The 19,660-nt window shown below is 39.0% G+C and overlaps 1 protein-coding gene and 1 long non-coding RNA gene across 13 annotated transcripts in view; one reads left to right on the top strand and one right to left on the bottom strand.

Annotated features, from left to right (window-relative positions):
* foxp1.S (forkhead box P1 S homeolog) overlaps nucleotides 1-19,660 on the bottom strand; it is a 629,350-nt gene that overhangs the window by 512,695 nt on the left and 96,995 nt on the right. The window lies entirely within an intron of this gene.
* Nucleotides 1,384-16,779, top strand: LOC121393374. Its single transcript, XR_005961034.1, has 3 exons — nucleotides 1,384-1,536; nucleotides 11,134-11,138; nucleotides 16,744-16,779. It is a non-coding gene; the product is annotated as an uncharacterized LOC121393374 (long non-coding RNA).

Below are 19,660 nucleotides of genomic sequence, written 5' to 3'. Positions count from 1 at the left end.
TCCATAGTAGGTGTAGGATCTGAGGAATAGGAGGAAAGTCATAGCCCATCCTGAAAGCCCAAGGTGTTGTCATCACATCCGTTGCCTCTGCTCCTCTCATAGGAAATCTTGTCAATAATCTGCAAAGCTTTTTGTTAAAAGCAGTAATAAAAAGATCTATCTCCCAGGAATATAGTGAAGAATTTAAAAACTGATGCTTTCGCTGGCTGCTACGTTTGAATCTTCTAATAACTGTGTCTTCTTCTAGTTTATGAGCCAACTGTGGGACCAATGGATATGCAGAACCTTCTCTTCATTGAGCATTAACATCTCCCTAGAAGGGGCCTTGATCAACAGGTTGTCCAAATATTGGAAAATTTGAACATCCATCTGTCGCTGATGAGATATAAGAGTTATAAAAATATTCAAGTTGTTTCTTGGTGATCTTGCCAAGCCAAAAAGCAGTGATGTAAACAAGAAATCTCGGGATCTACTGAGAATCTACTGAGAATCTCAGAAATCTTTGATCTTATGGAAAGAGGGGAACATGATAACAGACATCCCTGTGATCTATGGTTATCATACAGTTGTGTTGTAAAATACATCTTAAAAGATCGGACTTTGAAGAAATGATTCACCAGTCTGAAATCCAAAATAGTAGGATACTTTCCTGATGTCTTCAAGATTCTGACCAGTGGAGAATACCTTTCAAGACCAAAGGAGGTATAACAGTTTTGAGAGATTTTCAAAGTTCTTGGTGCTTTTGAGCTGCAAAAAACTATGGAAGGTTTCGAGAAGGCTTTCAACCTTCCCCTGAACGTAAGAATCTTGGAGGGCCTCATCTCAGCAACCTCTTTAGGAAGGAAAAGTCGCCAATGTTGAGGAAGCAACACAATTCCTCTGGGATTTAAACCATGGTTTATATATAAACAAAAATAATAGCATTTTAACAAACCATTGTGATACAAGGAAGATTAAGCATGTTACATAGTAACTATGATACAGAATGTGTATGTATTTATTTGAGAAGTACTTGTGTTTCAACAGAATCTGGGAACATTTCTATCACCCATCTAGCTGGAGGGCTTCAGGTAGACTACCATTATATATAAGGAGTGTATAGAGCCACAATTAAGTAGAAAAATCTGATCTAGGGCAAGAATCTCTTTCATTATGTGAGTGTTTTTCCCAGTCATGGGACACATCCTGCGGAATCACAGGCCAGAACAAAAGTGTCTAAAGGAGAGATTTTCTACGTGATGATCAATTCTGAGCATTCTCTTCCGCACACACAAGCCCAAAGAATGCAAGGATCACAAAGCAAGAATTTCTAATATATACCCACACTGATATGGGACTTATCCTCCAAATGCGATTGAACAATATTAGATAACCAGTCCTGGTTATCTAATATTGTTCAATCGCATTTGGAGGATAAGTCCCATATCAGTGTGGGTATATAAGTTAATATAAATTAAATGTGGACACCTCCTTTATGCGGGCCGTTATTTGGCCATTACCAATCGTAGGTACCTTGCTTGGGCTATATGGATATTTGTACTTTCTAATAGTCTGTTTCACTTGTTCTGCCTTCCCTTACCCAAATTACACGGGTATAATTATTTTGACAATATAATGAAAAGAAAATTGGATTTGGGCACTGCGGGTTTATCTAATAATGCTATTTCCTGCCAGACTTCACAGCAGTGACAGTCACAAAGACCTGTCCATTCCAACGGGAAAATATTTGATTTTACCGAGGGAACATTATTTATTTTCAGCGAGTCGCTATTATCAGAATGGATATGATAGCTGAATAATAAAATCAAATCAAGAAATTCTGGTGTTTCAAGGCTTTAATTTTTTTTCCGGCTCTCACGTTTGACATTTCCTTCCTCTGGAAAGACAAGATAAAGTGCTGTCATAAATGGTTGACTTCTTGTCAAACTACAGATTTGATTCTCCATAGCAACCACAAATCAAGGTGCTAGCCTGAATTAAAGCCTCTTTTAAATGGTGACTCCGTATTTATTAAACTGTTTCAAATTAAACAGGAATTAAGTCACTTTTTTTCCCCAAGCACGTTGCAAGGCTGTACAAAACACAAAAGAACGGGACATATTTGCATCTCTTTTTTTTTTTCCTTCGGAGGAAAGATCACATATTGGAGGAGCAGATGTACCAACAAATAAAGTCATAAGGTCACGCATCGTATCCTGATTTACAGTGCTAAAATTGGTATACAGATGGGCTGTGAGGGGTGCAGGAAAGGGACACATAAGGGCTGTGGTTCATTAAAGTCATAAATACATGCTCACTCTTTAATTGCCTCCTACATTTATACTGAACAACACATTTAAATGAGACATCCATGGAAAATATTTATAAAAGGCATTGGTACTTCAAAAAGACACTTTATCTTAAAAATTAAAAAGCAACACATTAAAAACTGGCTTTTGTCAGCTGCTTATGGTGAAGACCCAGTCTGAAGGTCTACCTGGGAACGTTTTGGAAGCCCAGCCTATAGGTTAAGTAGGAATGAAGATTTGTCAAAATCTAAAAAACACTTTTATCTCAAGTTTTTCTTTTTACTAGCAAATTTTTTTCCACAAATGTATGTTTTATAACCTCAGTTTTCTCAGCTACCCAAGAAAATATCTCAGTACTGCCAGAGGCTTCTACTGTATGGTTTTACGAATCTGACTTGGTTTTCAGCACCTGTGAGCTCCTTGAATGTTTAGGCATGACAAACAGCGCCACGACAAAGATGCTCAAAGTTACATAGTTAAATTTGGTTGAAAAAAGTCCATCAAGTTCAACCCCTCCAAATGAAAACACACACCCCTCCCTACTCTCACATAAATTCTATATACCCATACCTATACTAACTATAGAGTTTAGTATCACAATAGCCTTTGATATTATGTCTGTCCAAGAAATCATCCAAGTCCTTCTTATAGTCATTAACTGAATCAGCATCACAACATCACCCGGCAGTGCATTCCACAACCTCACTGTCCTGACTGTGAAGAACCCCCTACGTTGCTTCAAATGAAAGTTCTTTTCTTCTAGTCTGAAGGGGAGGCCTCTGGTACGGTGATCCACTTTATGGGTAAAAAGGTCCCCTGCTATTTGTCTATAATGTCCTCTAATGTACTTGTAAAGTGTAATCATGTCCCCTCGCAAGCACCTTTTTTCCAGAGAAAACAACACCAACCTTGACAGTCTCCCCTAATAATTTAAGTCTTCCACACTTCTAACCAGTTTGATTACAGATTAGAGCCTGGGAAATATATTTGTAGTTGTCAAAAATAATGGCTCATGGATATGGAATAGTGTGGAGCAAGAAGGACTCTACGGGGGCCTTCCAGGCTTGACGTCATGTCCATGGCTAGTGTGACTTAGCACACTGAGATGATGGATGATGATCACATTCTAGTTTCATCATACACAGCCACAATGTTACCACTTAGTAGAATGTTCCAGACAAATGTGGCTGGATAAGGTAAAGGTGGACCTGCAGAAGCTGGTTGGAGGTGGCTGGCATTGTTACTAGAAGACTCATGAAGCTGACGAGGGCAGGGTCCTACAGTATTCCCAGCCACCTGAACCTCAGACCCACAAGCAAAGACAAATTTTCTGTTCTTGTACTTCAACTGTCATCATTCTCTAACCCTGCAGAAGGCATGAGGGTTAGGGATGTAGTAGGCTGTTCAGAGTCGGACTGGGACGGCGGAATTCTGGGGAAAAAAACGGTGGTCCCCAGCCCTTGTGGGCCCCGCTGTCCAGACCAGCTGCACACAGTGTGACCTACTCCCCCTCCAGCCGCTTGCCTCGCCCGCTCCACCCCCTTGCCCTGCCAGATCCGCCCACTTGCCATGGCCACTCCGCCCAATTTCCCCGCTCGTGAATGATGGTGAATTAGGTACGCGCCGCAAGGGGGGCAGGAGAAGGCAAATGGGGTTTGCTGGGGAAGAAGGCCTGTGACTGGTGAGGGGGGATCTTGTGGGGGTGTGGGGGCCCTGATTTAGCAGGAAAAGTTAAAGTGTCTGACACCACTGATGGCAAATATCATCTACTTTCTAGACAGCAGGCCCTTTCTGAGGCTGGGAGCCAAGGTAAATACCTTTTTTTTTGTCCCACCCAGCTGCTGCTAGAAGTTAATCATGTCCTGTTGCCCCAGTAACAGGGAATAATTGAATATACCTTGCTTCTATACTTTTTACCTGTAACTAAGCCAGACTAAAGATAACTTTTATGTACAAAGATAATTACAAGCTAAAGCACAGGGAACAATTTATTATGGTACATCAAGAAGAATACAGTATGTTCACAATGCACTTCTGCGCACATCAGTAAATTACAGAGCAGGGGAGGTGGGATATCAGAACTACGCAGCATATATATTTTGTCTGCACTTACCACATACTCTTAGCTAGGGATCAGTGGGCACACTTTTTAGCCAAATGCATTTTTCTTCACAGAGAAGTAATTTGTCATGGTATTAAATGAGATCTAGGCTGCCTGACACAAAATGTGTACTTAGGGGACACACAAAGACGTATAATAGAAAAGCTACAAGTTATATTTTAGGTGGGGTCTGCTGTATGGCAATACCTATCAATAACTATTTCTGCCAGTTTAATTTCTGCCACGCAAAAAAAGTACAGGTGCTGTCGCAAAAATTAGCATGAAGGACACTGAGCACTCATGGGACATTTATGGTGTAAGTAGATGTTTCGATCCTACACAGAGGCTGAGAGGACCTTCGATGATGTCTTCATTTTCTCTGTGTAAGACTGAAACGTCTACTTGCTACCATTAAAAAATTAGGGATCCAGGATTCGGTTTGGGATTTGGCCAGGATTCATCCTTTTTCAGCAGGATTCAGATTCGGCCGAATCCTTCTGCCTGGCCGAATCAAATCCGAATTTGCATATGCAAATTAGGGGTGGGAGGGAAATCATGTGACTTTTTGTCACAAAACAAGGATATTCAAATTAGGACTCAGATTTGCTTCGGTATTTGGTCGAATCTTTCGCAAAGGATTTAGGGGTTCAGCCGAATCAAAAAAAAAATGGATTTGGTGTATCGTTAACAAAAATTAAGTCTCAAAAGTACTCTCTGCCAGAGCCGGATTTCTTTGCCGGCCGCCCTAGGCCGCGCGGTCCGACCAGGCAGCCACACGGTCCTAGCGCCCGCCTACACTTCCCCTTCCCAGCACGCCGGCGCAGCTGGTGTAATTGAATGGGGACGCACATGTCCCCATAATGCGGCTGGGCGGCATGCCGCCCCTATTTTTTGCCGCTCTAGGCCCGGGCCTATACGGCCTTGCCGCAAATCCGGCCTGCTCTCTGCCCTTCGCGCTGATTATAAATATACAAAAGTAATAGCTCCGGTGCTACCTTGAAGAGAGAAAATGAAAAACATAATATAGAAGACTATTGACAAAGTTTATTTAGGTCAACCTTTCTGTGTTGCTTAGAAAACCTGAAAAACTTGAGAGAGGTCATCTGAGCAGAAGTGAAATGACTTAAAATAAACTCATTTTATCTTCTAATAAGAAACATGAGAAAAGGAGAGCGAGTGCGCCATTCACCAGTTCTTTACATTTAGACGTACTTTCTCTGCTTATCATTTTAGAGGAGTACACTTTTTGATGCTTCCTGTCAAGAGAAACTGACATGGGAAAACATATTTTTTTCAAATGCAAAACGCATCAGTTAATAGTGCTGCTCCAGTAGAATTCTGCACTGAAATCCATTTCTCAAAAGAGCAAAAAGATTTTTTTATATTTAATTTTGAAATCTGACATGGGGCTAGACATATTGTCAGTTTCCCAGGTGCCCCCAGTGAAGTGACTTGTGCTCTAAAAAACTTCAGTCACTCTTTACTGCTGTACTGCAGGTTGGAGTGATATCAGCCTTCCCTTTCCCCCCAGCAGCACATCAGCAGAACAATGGGAAGGTAACCAGATAACAGCTGCCTGGTAGATATAAGAACAGCACTCAATAGTAAAATCCAGGTCCCACTGAGACACATTCAGTTACATTGAGTAGGAGAAACAACAGCCAGCCTGAAAGCAGAAAAAGTGCTGTCTCTTTCTGAAAGCACATGACCAGGCAAAATTACCTGAGATGGCGCCAATACACCAATATTACAATTAAAAAAATACACTTGTTTGATTAGGAATTAAATTTAACATGGTAGAGTGAATTATTTGCAGTGTAAACAGTGTAATTAAGAAACAAAAACTACACCATAAAAATTATGACAGAATCCCTTTAACAGAGTTCTCAACCCAGATAGTAAATGCAACAATAAAGAATAATTCAGGTTTTTTTACGCTTTTCAATGGCGGTGGGTAAGTAAATCCAGAGACTGGGTTGTTACTGTGGGTGAACTTATTGAACCTGAGTGGACAAATGAGGACGAGCTGACGATTTTTAAATTATCAATATAAAAATTTTAAAACTAAAAATTGTGAAACATACATTACGGAACTAATATCTTTCTGTGATTGACTGCTGGAGAAAAAGTAAGATTAGTGCATTTTTTCCCAGTGGGGACAATTTTTATTTCTTAATTAAGATTAATGGTTCCTCATCCACACCAGGAGGTTAGAAACAACAGTACAGTGCCTCAAGTCCGACATGTAAGCCAACACTTTACGGTGTTGTTGAGTTTTTGTCACACTGTTTACACGAGGTGCAAATTAAGCATCACTTTAATACAGCTCAAAGCAAAACATGGCGTGGAAGCTCCATACAGTCCAAAAAATATATCATAGACAAAATGAGGCTCTTTTCAAAGAAACCATACTTATTCAACTCAAAAAAATAAAATAATTTTACGAAAATAGGTGCTTAGTTTTTTCTTGTGATGGATATCAAAGCACAGAGGTGGATAAAGGTGACATGCACGCAAATATATATATACAGTGTATGGATGAGGGTTGTACAATATGAACCTAAGTCAAAGGTTATCATGTTACCAACCTCATTGTTTCTTCAAAACATTCATTTACGTTAAAGGAAAACTATACCCCTCAAACAATGTAGGTCTCTATAAAAAGATATTGCATAAAACAGCTCATATGTAAAACCCTGCTTCCTGTAAATAAACCATTTTCATAATAATAATTCTAAATAGAAAACTGTCATTTTAAAAATAAGAGCCGCCCCCTGGGATCATATGATTCACGGTGCACACAAACAAACTATACTTGTTAGGTCACATGAGCCAATTAGACAGAGTTGTGTCTTTTACTTCCACACTTCTTCCTTTTACAGGTAGAGCTGCAGTATTTCTGGTCAGGTGATCTCTGAGGCAGCACACAGACCGTCACAAAATGACGGTCCAAGGCAAGAGATGTAAAAGGGCAATATTTACTTAAATATATATTCCAGTTTGTTAAGATTCTTTAATATGCCACTTAATATGAACTATCTGTTGCTTAGGTATTCATTTTGGGGGTATAGTTTTCCTTTAAGGAGCACAGTATATTGCAACTATATAAGTTTACTAAGGAACAACCCAACATCCTGGTCATTTAAATCAACCACATACACTGCCTAGGGTTACCACCTGTCAGGTACTGACATAAACAACTTGGTCCTAATTTCCAAATTAGAAAAACTGGACAGGACACTCCTCGATTCATGCGGCAATCGGTGAGTCAGTCCCACCCCCTAGTCATCCCATCCAGTGATATCAGAGTTCCAGAAAAAGAAAGATGGCAACCCAAGCATTGCCTGACCTGCTGCAACCTGTTCTTCCATACTGCAGAAACAGAGATAAGAGAATCTTCCATCATTCCATGATCACAATGCTCTGGATAGATACAAAATATGGTAGGGAGAGGGCAGTCTGGATGTTATCGAATTTTAATCTTTGTGGGCGTTAAGAAGATTATAATGGGATTTTAGTTGAATTTTTCATATTACAGGTGTGAGACCTGTTATCTAGTATGGGACTTTCCACATAATGGCTCTTTCCTTCATGGTAAGTCTACTAGAAAATCATATAAACATTAATAACCCCAATAGGCTGGTTTTGTCTCAAATGAGGATTAATTATATCTTAGTTGGGATCAAGTACAAGCTACTGTTATTATTAGAGAGAAAAAGTAAATAATTTTGAAAAATTTGGATTATTTGATTATAATGGAGTCTACGGGAGACGGCCATTCTGTAATTCGGAACTTTGTAGATAATGTATAAATCCCAACTGTCCCGTTTTGAGCGGGACAGTCCCACTTTTGACAGCTCAACTCGAAGTCCTGCATTTGTACTGAAATGTCCCAATTTTCTCTGCACTGAACAGCCAGAAAAAGATACAAAGTTTCCAACTTAATTGGCTTTTCGAAGAAATCCCAGAACAGCCACCAGATGCACTAAGATACTTTTGTAACAGGTTTGAGATAAGTAAATAAGTAATTGTAACAATTAAGATAAACAGGCCTCTTGGGAGAATTTAGACTCCGCTTTAAGGGAAATTCACCTTCTTTAGGAAAACTGTAATAACTGAAAAAAAAACAGAAATGTGTTCAAACTTTCATAAACTGCCAAATTTTGTAAAACAAACATGGTAATTAGGGGGTGTGGTCACAAAAATGGGCGTGGCCATTTTTTTTTAAGATGGCAACTCTTCTAGTCCTTCTTTTTATCTCCAAAATGTTGGGAGGTATGGATAATGGGATAACAGATCCTATACCTGTACAGAGAAAAAGGAAATATTTTTTTCAAATGTGGATTATTTGGATAAAATGGAGATTATGGAAGTTTAAAGTCTAACATTTGGCACCCCCAAGTGGAAGAAGACTTTCGTTCTCCTTTAAACAATGAGCTAAGGGGGGTTATTTAGTACAGTCCAAATGCTCGGAACTCGAAGTTTTTTTATTTTTTTCATGATTTATTATAACCCGAGGATGCAAAAGTCCAAATCCGAAAATCCGGCACCTCAGAGTTTTCAGGAGGAAAATCCAAAAAAAAACGTATGATTCGAATTTTCATACAATTTTCACAATTTCTTCATGTTTTTTGGAATTTGTTTGAGAAAATGTATTGATAAATAAGGGGAAATAACCCATGCGGATTTAGTCGGAGAATATTTCAGAAAAAAATTTGATAAATTTGGATTTTGATAAATTACCCCCTAAATATTGTTTTCCGCACATTCGTGCATTTTGATCATGAAGTTATACTGTCTCCTACAATATACTATTGCCATAAAAATATTTATGTATAAATCCAAACCAAATTCTTTGTTGAATTGTTATTTTTCTTTCACCTTCTCTCCCATCAATGCAGACTCTTGTAGGAAAGGAGCAGAAGGAATATTAAGCTCCCTAAACTGTTACCACTGCCTAGGAAAATATTTTCTTTGTCGAGTATTACAGCAGGATATAAGGAAATTAAAATTCTAAAGGTTTTTAATAACCAGGTGCCTTATAAGCACGGGTGAGCTTGAGACACAGCATGGCTGTTTTTGGAAGTTGGCAAACAAGTGTATGCAAACAAATCCAACCCCTGGCACGCTGGCATGCACTGGCATTTTCCAAACATGTATAAAGCAATTGCTGCAGTTCAATGCAAATTACTCCAAAGGCTTAAAGGAGAAATAAATCCTAAGAATGAATATGTCTAAAAATGCCACATTTTATATAGTAAACTTATTGCACGAGGCTAAAGTTTCAGCTTGTCAATAGCAGCAATGATCCAGGACTTCAAACTTGTCACAGGGGGTCACCATCTTGGAAAGTGTCTGTGACACTCACATGCTCAGTGGGCTCTGATTGGCTGTTGAGAAGCTAAGCTTAGGGCTCGTCACTAATTATCAAGCAGTAAATGAGGTTGGTCTGTAATATAAGCTGATGCTACAGGTTTGCTGATTATTCAATTCTGATGCTAATTGCACTGGTTTCTGTGCTGCCATGTAGTAATTATGTGTATTAATTACTAATCAGCCTTATATTGTGACATTTCTATTCTATGTGTACTGTATATTGTGAGTGGGTCCCTAAGCTCAGTAAGTGACAGCAGCACAGAGCATGTGCAGTGAATCAGCAGAAAAGAAGATGGGGAGCTACTGGGGCATCTTTGGAGACACAGATCTTTACTGCTAAAGGGCTGTGGTTGCCTTGGGCTGGTACAGAAGCACTTTGGGGGGGCTAAAAATCCCTATTTCATATAATGAAGCACATTGATTAATGGTTGTTGGTCTAGGGTTCTATAATGCTTAACTATCATGGGCAACAATCATTATCAAGGGAACTCTATGTTCAGCAAATGCTATTTTCTTTAGCAGGATATAAATGCAAAATATTTAAAGTTATTTGTTAAAACCTTCACTCTTCCCAGGTTGATTCATACAGCCCTAAAGGTTACGCTTTGAACCTCCCTGTATATAAGACATGACAACGCATTTTCCCAAAAAACACAGGGGACGCTATAATTTATCCGAAAACTGGGAGCTTTATCGCGGGAACCATAAACCACGCATGCAGCATGACAATTTCCGAGGATAAACTACGTGCAGGGGAGAGACAAATGGCCGCACGATGGCTCAGGACGATAGTTATCTGAACAAAGGGACAGGCAACATACATTATCGAGTCCTTTGGTGAAAGCAGATAAATATATCATAACTAGGCAATCGCTGTATACAGGAGCCGTTTAGTGCCTGAGAATTCCCTTGCGCTTGTGTTAGGAAGTAATAGGATTTCTCCAGAACATCAGAAATGAATCTTCCAATCTTTTAGCGCTAAGCAGCTACTCACTACAGACCAACTGCAATCATTATCATTATTTATGTAGATGCCTAAGGCCTTCTGTATCTGCCAGGAGGATAAGATATTTAGAGGGATTACTTGCAACTGGGCAACACACAAGATTGTTTTATTATTGCTAGTGCAATAACACAATAAGAGTACAGCTGAAGCCCAAAACCACTAACTATCGCATTTGCCATAGAGATGAATGGAGGATGATTTTGAGCATTTGGTGTCACTCCTGGTAAACTGGAAATCATTTTAACATCAAAAAGCTAAATATACTCAGGGTGCCCTATATGAAATAAACTAAGGGGGTTATTTATCAAAATCTGTAAATATCCGAGTATTTTCTGAAAATTTCTCCGACCAAATCCGCACAGGTTTTGTTGCCCTTATTTATCAATACATTTTTCCAAAAATTTCCTGTGTAGGAAAAAACTGGAATAATGTATGACAAAATAGAATTGTATGAATTTTTCGGATTTTACACCCCAAAACTTTTTTTTGGATTTTTGCCCGAAAAACATTAATCGCACGAAACCCAGAATAACTTCGGGACTTCTCCCATTGACTTCTACATGAACTCGGCAGGTCTGAGTTGGAGTACTTTTTTATTCTGACTTTTAACACCCTCGGGGTTTAATAAGTTCGGAAAAATTTTCCCCACTAAAAATTCGGATTTTATTGTAAGGATGCACCAAATCCTGGATTCAGTTCGGGATTCGGCCAGGATTTTGCCTTTTTCAGCAGGATTCGGCAGAATCCTTGTGTCTAGCCGAATTGAATCCACATATGTAAATTAGGGTTGGGGAGGAAAATCACGTGACTTTTCATCACAATACAAGGAAGTAAAAAAAATGTTCACACTTTTTCCTTTCCCGCCCCGATTTGGATTCGGTTTGGTATTCGGCCAAATCTTTTACAAGGGATTCAGCCAAATCCCAAATATTGGATTCAGTGCATCCCTATTTTATAGTAAAAAACAAATTATACGAGTTTTTGACATTCGTACTTTAATAAATAACCCCCCAACCTTTTATACCAGGTCAGGCTACCTTAACCTGGGGAACTTTGACCATAGATCATATTGATCATATTGGCATTACTTTTCCCTCAGACCCCAGGTATCCCTTAATGTGACTTGCGCTGGTTGTAATATTGTAATTCTTGGAAACGATATTGTACTACAAGGGACACCTGGGTGCCACCATGTTCTACTGCAACGTACCCCTGAAAACATTGGCAATATGCTTTTATAGGAATTGGCATCTCAAACCATTAAAGCTTTTAGTGGCCTGAGATATCGAACCCCTGAAAGGCTCTGATAAAATCAATTATTCAATTTAATCATTCTGTCATAATTAAATTGCAAAAAAATCAAAGGTAACTGGAACTCCACTAAAAACACTGTAAGTAGGATTCTGTTATTGGCCAGACCAGCAGATGAAGGTAAATAAAATTTACCGCAACTTGTGTTTCTCCTTCTCAATTGTCGACACTATCACTTGATTGCAACAGAGATGCAAGTTATAGAAGTACTTCATTAAGATGAAATTAAAAGCTAGTTTAAAACCAAAACAACTGAACTTTTGCTAAAGCTTCTAAACAATCCAAAGTTTATACTACTGCAAACGTTTTCTACCTGCACAAAAACTGAAACACAAGGCAACCAAAACATTTTTCTTCCATAGATTTTTATCTATTGGTTAATAAAATAATTAAGAGGAAAAGGAAAGGTTAAAATTAAGTAAGCTTTATCGGAAAGGTCTATATAAATACACCAAAGTTATGTTGCTCTGAGTCCTCTGTCATAAGAAACACCACATTTCTTTCCTTCTATTGTGTACTCATGGGCTTCTGTATCAGACTTCCTGTTTTCATCTTAAACCTCCAGGGCTAGGGCTTGAGCATGCTCAGTTTGCTCCTCTCCCCCTCCTCCCCTCCCTGCTGTAATCTGAGCCCAGATCTATGCAGGAGCAGGGAGAGACTCAGGCCGGAGACTCAGGCTAATATGGCAGCTGCTATCCTAAACAAACAGAGAGAGACTCTAGAGCTGTTTACTCAGGTATGGTAAATCATTCTGCAGAATAAATATAGTGTTATAGCTTGCACTATTGTGGCTAATCTATTGGCAATAAACTGATTTGGTAGCTTTCCTTCTCCTTTAATTGTATCATCACATTGGCTTTTGTTTATCTCAGCTACAACTTGCTGAGATCCATTCAGAGCAATGTGCTCATCGGCATGTTTTGGGAAGAAAAATCACTTTTCTAAAGAATTTGCAAAGGTTGTTATGAACTAGTGAGTTGCCTTACTGTTACAGTTTATGGGAAGCACACACAAAGCAAGATTTTTTTTTCTTGGATGTGTTGATGCTCGGGAGTGAAAATGCTAATTACATGAGAAAGAAAGATGGGCAGAAATGAAATTTTTCATGTATAATGGTGGCCATATACACACAGATCCTATCGTACGAATCGAGGATTCGTACGATTTTCGGATTGCGTGTGGCGTGTGCCGCCATCTTTCGTCCGGCGGAGATCGGCCGTTTGGTCGATCGGTCAGGGTTGATTTTGTCCCGACCGATCCCGCCAGAGCCCATTGCACATCATAATCCATACCTCCCAACATTTTGGAAGTAAAAAGAGGGACAAAAAAATTTTTCCCACACGTAGCGCAGCAATTTTTTTGACCACACCCCTTTCTGTGGCCACACCCCTTAATTCAAATACAAGAGTCCTCTGCACTCAACCCATTATCAATATATTTAAGACAGCGACATTTTGTGCATACTGCTACTAAAAAATGCCTTACCCTTTAAACAAAACAGGGATTGTTTGTCCATATATTGCAATATATTTAAGCTGGCCAACTACGTCAAAGTCATCCCATGTTTTAAAAAATAGTGGTGAGCACAACTTTCCCTTGTTTGTCACACCCCTTAATTACCATGTTTGTTTGACAAAATTTGGCAGGTTACGAAAGTTTGAAAATATTTCTCCTTATCTAAACTGTGTTTTTGTGTCTCAAAATTGTTACAAAGTATCTTATTTGCACCTGTTAGGTGTTCTGGGCTCTCTGCTAAAAGCCAATTAAGTGAGAAACTTTGTTTCTTTTTCTGGCTGTTCAGTGCATAGAAAAGAGGGACTTTCCAGTACAAATGAGGGACTGCGGGTTGAGCTGTCAAAAGAGGGGCTGTCCCTCCGAAAAAGGGACAGTTGGGAGGTATGCATAATCGGATCGTTCGGCCGAACAATCAGATTACCCCCGATATAGCCATGCTCGTTAATGGCATATCGGGGAAAGATCCGCTCGTTTGGCGATGTTGTCAAACGAGCGGATCTTTGCGTCTATGGCCACCTTAAGATCTGCAAGAGAAAGAGAGAGCATTTAGATAAATCTAACCTCATAGCTAGGACCTAGGAGTAGGACTTTACACATCACACAAAATAGCAAAAAATATAAAACTAAATAGTGGTTGTAGAGAGGAAATAAACTTCTCGGTACGTCTCTCTCCCGGGTTTGCTAAACTACAGTTCTCCAAATACCCAGTAAATAATAATCATCATGCTGCAGAATTACTGTTGCGCTTGTTTTAGTGAACAAAAAGAACACTTTGCAATACTATTGGATATTAGGTGGCAGCTCTGTGCAATTCCCACAGATTACAGTAGAACCCACACTTTTAGGGGGTTATTTATCAAAATCTGAAAATCTCTCATTATTTTCTGTAATCTACTCCGACCAAATCCACACAGGTTATTTCCCCTTATTTATCAATACATTTTCCTGAAAATTTCCTGTGCGGGGGAAAATCTTGAAAACCGTACGAAAATTTGGATCGTACGAATTTTTCGGATTTTCCATCTGAAAACCAGAAAATCTTAGGATTGTTGCATGAAACCCATCACAGATCAGATATCTTCAGGACTTCTTCCATTTATTTATATAGAACCTCGGCAGGTCTGAAATGCTGGATTTTTGGATTCTGACTTTTTCCATCCTTGGGGTATAATAAATCCTGAAAAATTAGAGTTTTTTTTTTTCCAATAAAAATTCAGATTTTATAGTAAAAAATGAGTGATTAGTTTGAAGTTACACTTATCTGGCTAAAATCTTTGTGCACAATTTTGAAAGTGTAAAGCTTTGGGTAGTGCATGGGTCAATACGTGGGCAACCCGTGTGCATCGAAAATTACACCCCTTAATGTACAATTCCCTAGATTCAAAATTAAGGACCTATGGGTCCTTATTTTCACTGCCTTCATAGCAATGATTGCTTTCATCTGAAACTTAGTAATTAAAGTTAATTTGATGCTAAATTTACCATTTCATTCTTTTGGTTTGTCAGATGATAGAAGTTGAATGAAACTTGTACCCCATTAGCTCCAAATCCCACATTCAGAGTTATCAGTATGAGGCCCTCGCATGGCTACAAATAATCTTTGGAAAGCACCATAAAGAAAAAAACACTGTACATATTTCAGCAAAAACCCGACTGAATGAACAGATCAGACATCTGTACATGTAAGAGCTTTTACATTTTATGATGAAATTAGAGGTACATATGGGAAAGCGAATTAGAAGGCACGTTTTATAGTTTTTCATTATGTAGTTGTCTGCTCTATTGCTTTTCGGCAGGTACTGCACTGTGGGAGTGGGTACACAATACAGCACAATTTATTTAAGGTGCATGATGGGAATGCACAGTTATGTCTCCATTATTTCATACAAATTCAACAGCAAACTCATCTGTAAGTTCCGATCCTCGGATCTGATATAGGAGAATTTGCATCATCACCCCAATTCTTTCTTTTAAATATTTATTAAAGTCCAATTTTTTTCTCATTGGCCTTGTAAAGGAAGAATACACAATCCGGGATTTATCAAACCCCAAGGGTGTTAAAAGTCTGAAAAAAAATATACTCCAATTGCCTATTCCAAAGACCTGCCGAGTTAATGTAGAAGCCAATGGGAGACTTCCCAAAGATATCCTTATCTGCGCTGGGTTTCGTGCAGTAATCCGAAGATTTTGATTCAGATTTTTTCACAGGTTTATCGAGTTTTCAAAAAATTTTCAGGAAAATATTATTATTGAAAAAATAAGGGGAACAATCCGTGCGGCTTTAGTCAAAGTAGTTTTTCGATAATTCTGAGATATTTTTGGATTTGGATAAATAACCCCCTTCATGTACAAGGGCATACACTCAAAAATATCATAAAAGAACCAACAGTCCATAATGAAAGCTTCATTTATTCTTTCCCTCAGAGAAACAACTTTATTCTACACACTACCTTACCTTCAGATCTTTTTGCAAGGATTCGGTCATGTGTCTTTAAGGGCAACAGCTGACAGAGATTTGTCTGGTGCAATAAAAATGCTTGACTGTGGGCATCAAATTTCCCAAAAATGCTTCTCCATTGGAAATAACTGAAATCTCCAGCAGTAAAACCAACGCATCGATTCATTCTTCTGAAGTCGCCAGAAGTTACCTCAGGAGGAAAATTTGGGCGACTTTGCCGTGTGTAGGTTTTATCGGTGGAAATCTCAGTTATTTCCAATGGAGAATTAAGCATTTTTGGGAGATTTGACGCCTGCAGTCGTGCATTTTTATTGCGAAAAACTAGTCTCTTTGCTAGCCACTGCCCTGAAGCTCTCAGCATTTCAACATGACAATTCTTTTGTTCAATAAGGAATCATTTTTTCAGATCCAAATATGAAATTAGGGGTTGTATGTGGCTGAGTTTATTATGTGGAGGATTTAATATTTGTACAACTCACACATAGTTGTATAAGCCTGCAACCTGCGCTCCTTCAGATGTCAAACTACAATTCTCAACACCTTCTAAAGTCCGCAAGTTCACTGTTCAAAAATCACCATTCCTCTGTATATGGCAAGAAATAGAGAGAATCGCTTCTCATAATTTTATTAAAGGGGACCCGTCACCCAAAAAGATTATTCAAAATCCTATTTTATCACATTAGTCAAGCAAAATGAACTTGAATTACACTATATCAATTATATGAATCTGCATCTTAGTCTGGGAATTCAAAATTATAGCAAACAGGCAGGAGCCATTTTGTGGACACTGTTATTTAGGCAAGTCTTGTATCATCTCAGAATCTTGTTTGTGCACCAGAATGGGGGACCTGATGTCCATCCCCATGTCCTGGTTACAAAATTAAACGGTGAAGAGAGAGAGGGAATATGGGGAGAGCAGTGACATCTAGGAAGTGCTGAATGGAAAGTGAAAGTGTAATAAAATTACCTGCACGGCAGGGTCGGCCGCCGCGTGTCTCCTAGGCGCCATCTTTGTTATTAAGGTGCGCGCGGCGCGCCTGCACGCCTCTTAAAGGCGCAGGTGCGCTGGCGTGTTTGCGCCAGCTCGTTTTTGCGCACGTTTTGGCGCTAATTTTGAATACTATTTAAGGCCCATTCAGCGTACTGTTCCTTGCCCGTGATAGAACTTTGTTTCTAAGTGGTTTTTGAGCCTAGTGCATCTGTTCCTGTTATTCTGTATCCTGATTATCCGTGTTTGAGCCTGCCTGTATCCTGACTACTCTGAACTCTGTATCCTGACCCTTGCCTGCCTACGACAACTCTTCCTGCTTAACCCCTTGATTGACAACCCTGTTTGACCCTTGCCTGCCTGACGATTCTGATATCCGCCTGCCTCAACCCTGCCTGTTTGACCATCCTTCTGCCTAATTCTTTGTACCATGACCTTCGGCCCAAAAAGACTTTGCTAACAGCCGCGCCCTTTCGCCAGCCAGAACATCTCGCCTTGCACCCCTCGTTAAGTCCAGGTGGCACCCAAGTAAGCTGAGGGCTCCTCCCGAAGCCCAACGGTGGTCACACTACTGGTGAAGCCGAGACCAGGGTGCTTGGCATTTGTTCTGGTATCGGGTTCCGGCCGTGACAGAACGTAATTGTCTGCCCGCCTCTATGCCTAAGGCATAGAGGAGGGGCAGACAATATTTGATTGACAACTGAGATTTTCAAATGAGCTTAATACAGCTATGAATGCTTTAATAAAAAATAGAAATTGGATTTCATGTTTAATTTGAAAAGGACTTTTATTATACAGCTTTTTGTGTCTGGGTGACGGGTCCCCTTTAAATAAGAAAGACCAATGATTGGGTGCATTAATAGCCAAACAACAAATATCCATTCATATCTACAAAGTAATGTGCAAGTATTAAAATTAAATATAAAGTATAACAGTTATGCATAAAAGAAACAATGCTAAGCATTTACTACAACATTTATAATTTGCGCAATTATGGTTGAAACTCAAAAAAAGTGCCTCCAATTTTACATACAATATATGGTTATAAAACTCACATTGAGCCTCAAACAAAGAAATAGCTACTTGCTTACAAATCAAGCCATCACGAGTTGCAGAACAAAAATTCCACAGAATTATACTAAATTTCCTTGGACTCATTTTTTTCCTGTACGGATCACAGCAGGCTGTCACCTTTCGCGCAACTCATTAAACCAATGTTGCATCTTCTTTGTTTAATGTAATCATTTTAATTGAAGTTTAATCTTCCAAAATATTTGGAATATTTTTAATTGACATTTGCAGTAATTAATTGGTAAGCATTACGGCTTTGTCGGAAGAATTTAAAAACTAAATTTGACGTTTGGAAATTGGCTCTCGGCGCTGCGAGGTTCCTGCTGGGAGCGTTTTATCATTTCGAATGTCTCCGGCTGATCATAGGTGGGGGCGACAACGATGGACCCTCTCTTACAGTCATGAATTACATTACTAATGTATTCCATTACCACCACGCAAATGTCATGTTAATTTCTGATCATCATCAAACCAGACAATGGGTCCCACACTGGCAACAAGCCAATTAGCTATGTTGGAAAAAAAAATATTCTGTCAATTACAGAATTTCAACTGGGGTTAAGGACAGAAGAGAAAAAGCTGAACAAGGGGCTTGAAAGCACTTCATGGCAAAAAAATTTAAGTTGACGCTTTATCTGTGATTTTTTTTTTTTCCACGTTTCCCAATCATATTTCTTCATTACATCTTCCACTTCTTTCATAACCTGGGCCGGATCAGCGTTTCCATTGAGGGGGCAGAAGAAAGCATTCTGTTTTAAGAGGACAACGGCAGGGACAAAATTAAATTTATTAAATTGTTAAAAAAAAAATTACTTTTCTGCTGAAGTTTGAGAGTCAAAAAGGTTTACGGATTTTTCCGCTCGGCTGACGATTTACAATTTCCGGACACTAAATGGGCCATTATTTTCGTTCTAAAGTTTAAATGAGATTAAGGACGATCAAATACTTATAGAAAGGGTTTTTAAAAATACCCAGAGGGCTACAGAAATGAAGGGTCATTTATAACAACATTATGGGAGCCAGTGATATGAAACACAGAAATGTATTCAAATAACTGCTTCCCTGGGAGACTTGAGTTGTTCAGAGCTGCCTGACAAACTTAACATGTTAAATGCTTGCCTATAATTTACATTTTTTAGCTGATTTTTAGTCCATTTATCAGTCAAGCGTGCTTATTTTCAATTTCTGATGTACAGAGAACAATTTTCCTTACACAAAATTGTAATTTATTTTACTTATTTTTTTTTTTTTTAAACGCTGTCAAAATATATCTCGTTGGACGCGGAAAATGTACCAATGGGTTTACAGACCCTGCTTGACCCGTGGCCGCAGTTAATTTGCAGAATCTTATTGTTTTGTTCTTGAACACTTCATTTCGATTTGAAATGAAAGATATGAACAGCTAACGGCATCTGCAACAGGAATTATCCTAGCAGAGTAAGACAGCTATTAAATCTGAGAGAGACTGGAATGCGTGGTCTGTGTATCTGTACGATAATTAGTGGTGCATCTCATGGTCTTGCTCAGTTGGATCCCTTAAATTAAT

Source organism: Xenopus laevis, chromosome 4S (genome assembly GCF_017654675.1).
Source record: "Xenopus laevis strain J_2021 chromosome 4S, Xenopus_laevis_v10.1, whole genome shotgun sequence".
In the NCBI taxonomy this organism is placed as follows: domain Eukaryota; kingdom Metazoa; phylum Chordata; class Amphibia; order Anura; family Pipidae; genus Xenopus; species Xenopus laevis.
Note: the sequence above shows the minus strand (reverse complement) of the source record. Positions and strands in the feature narration are given on the sequence as shown.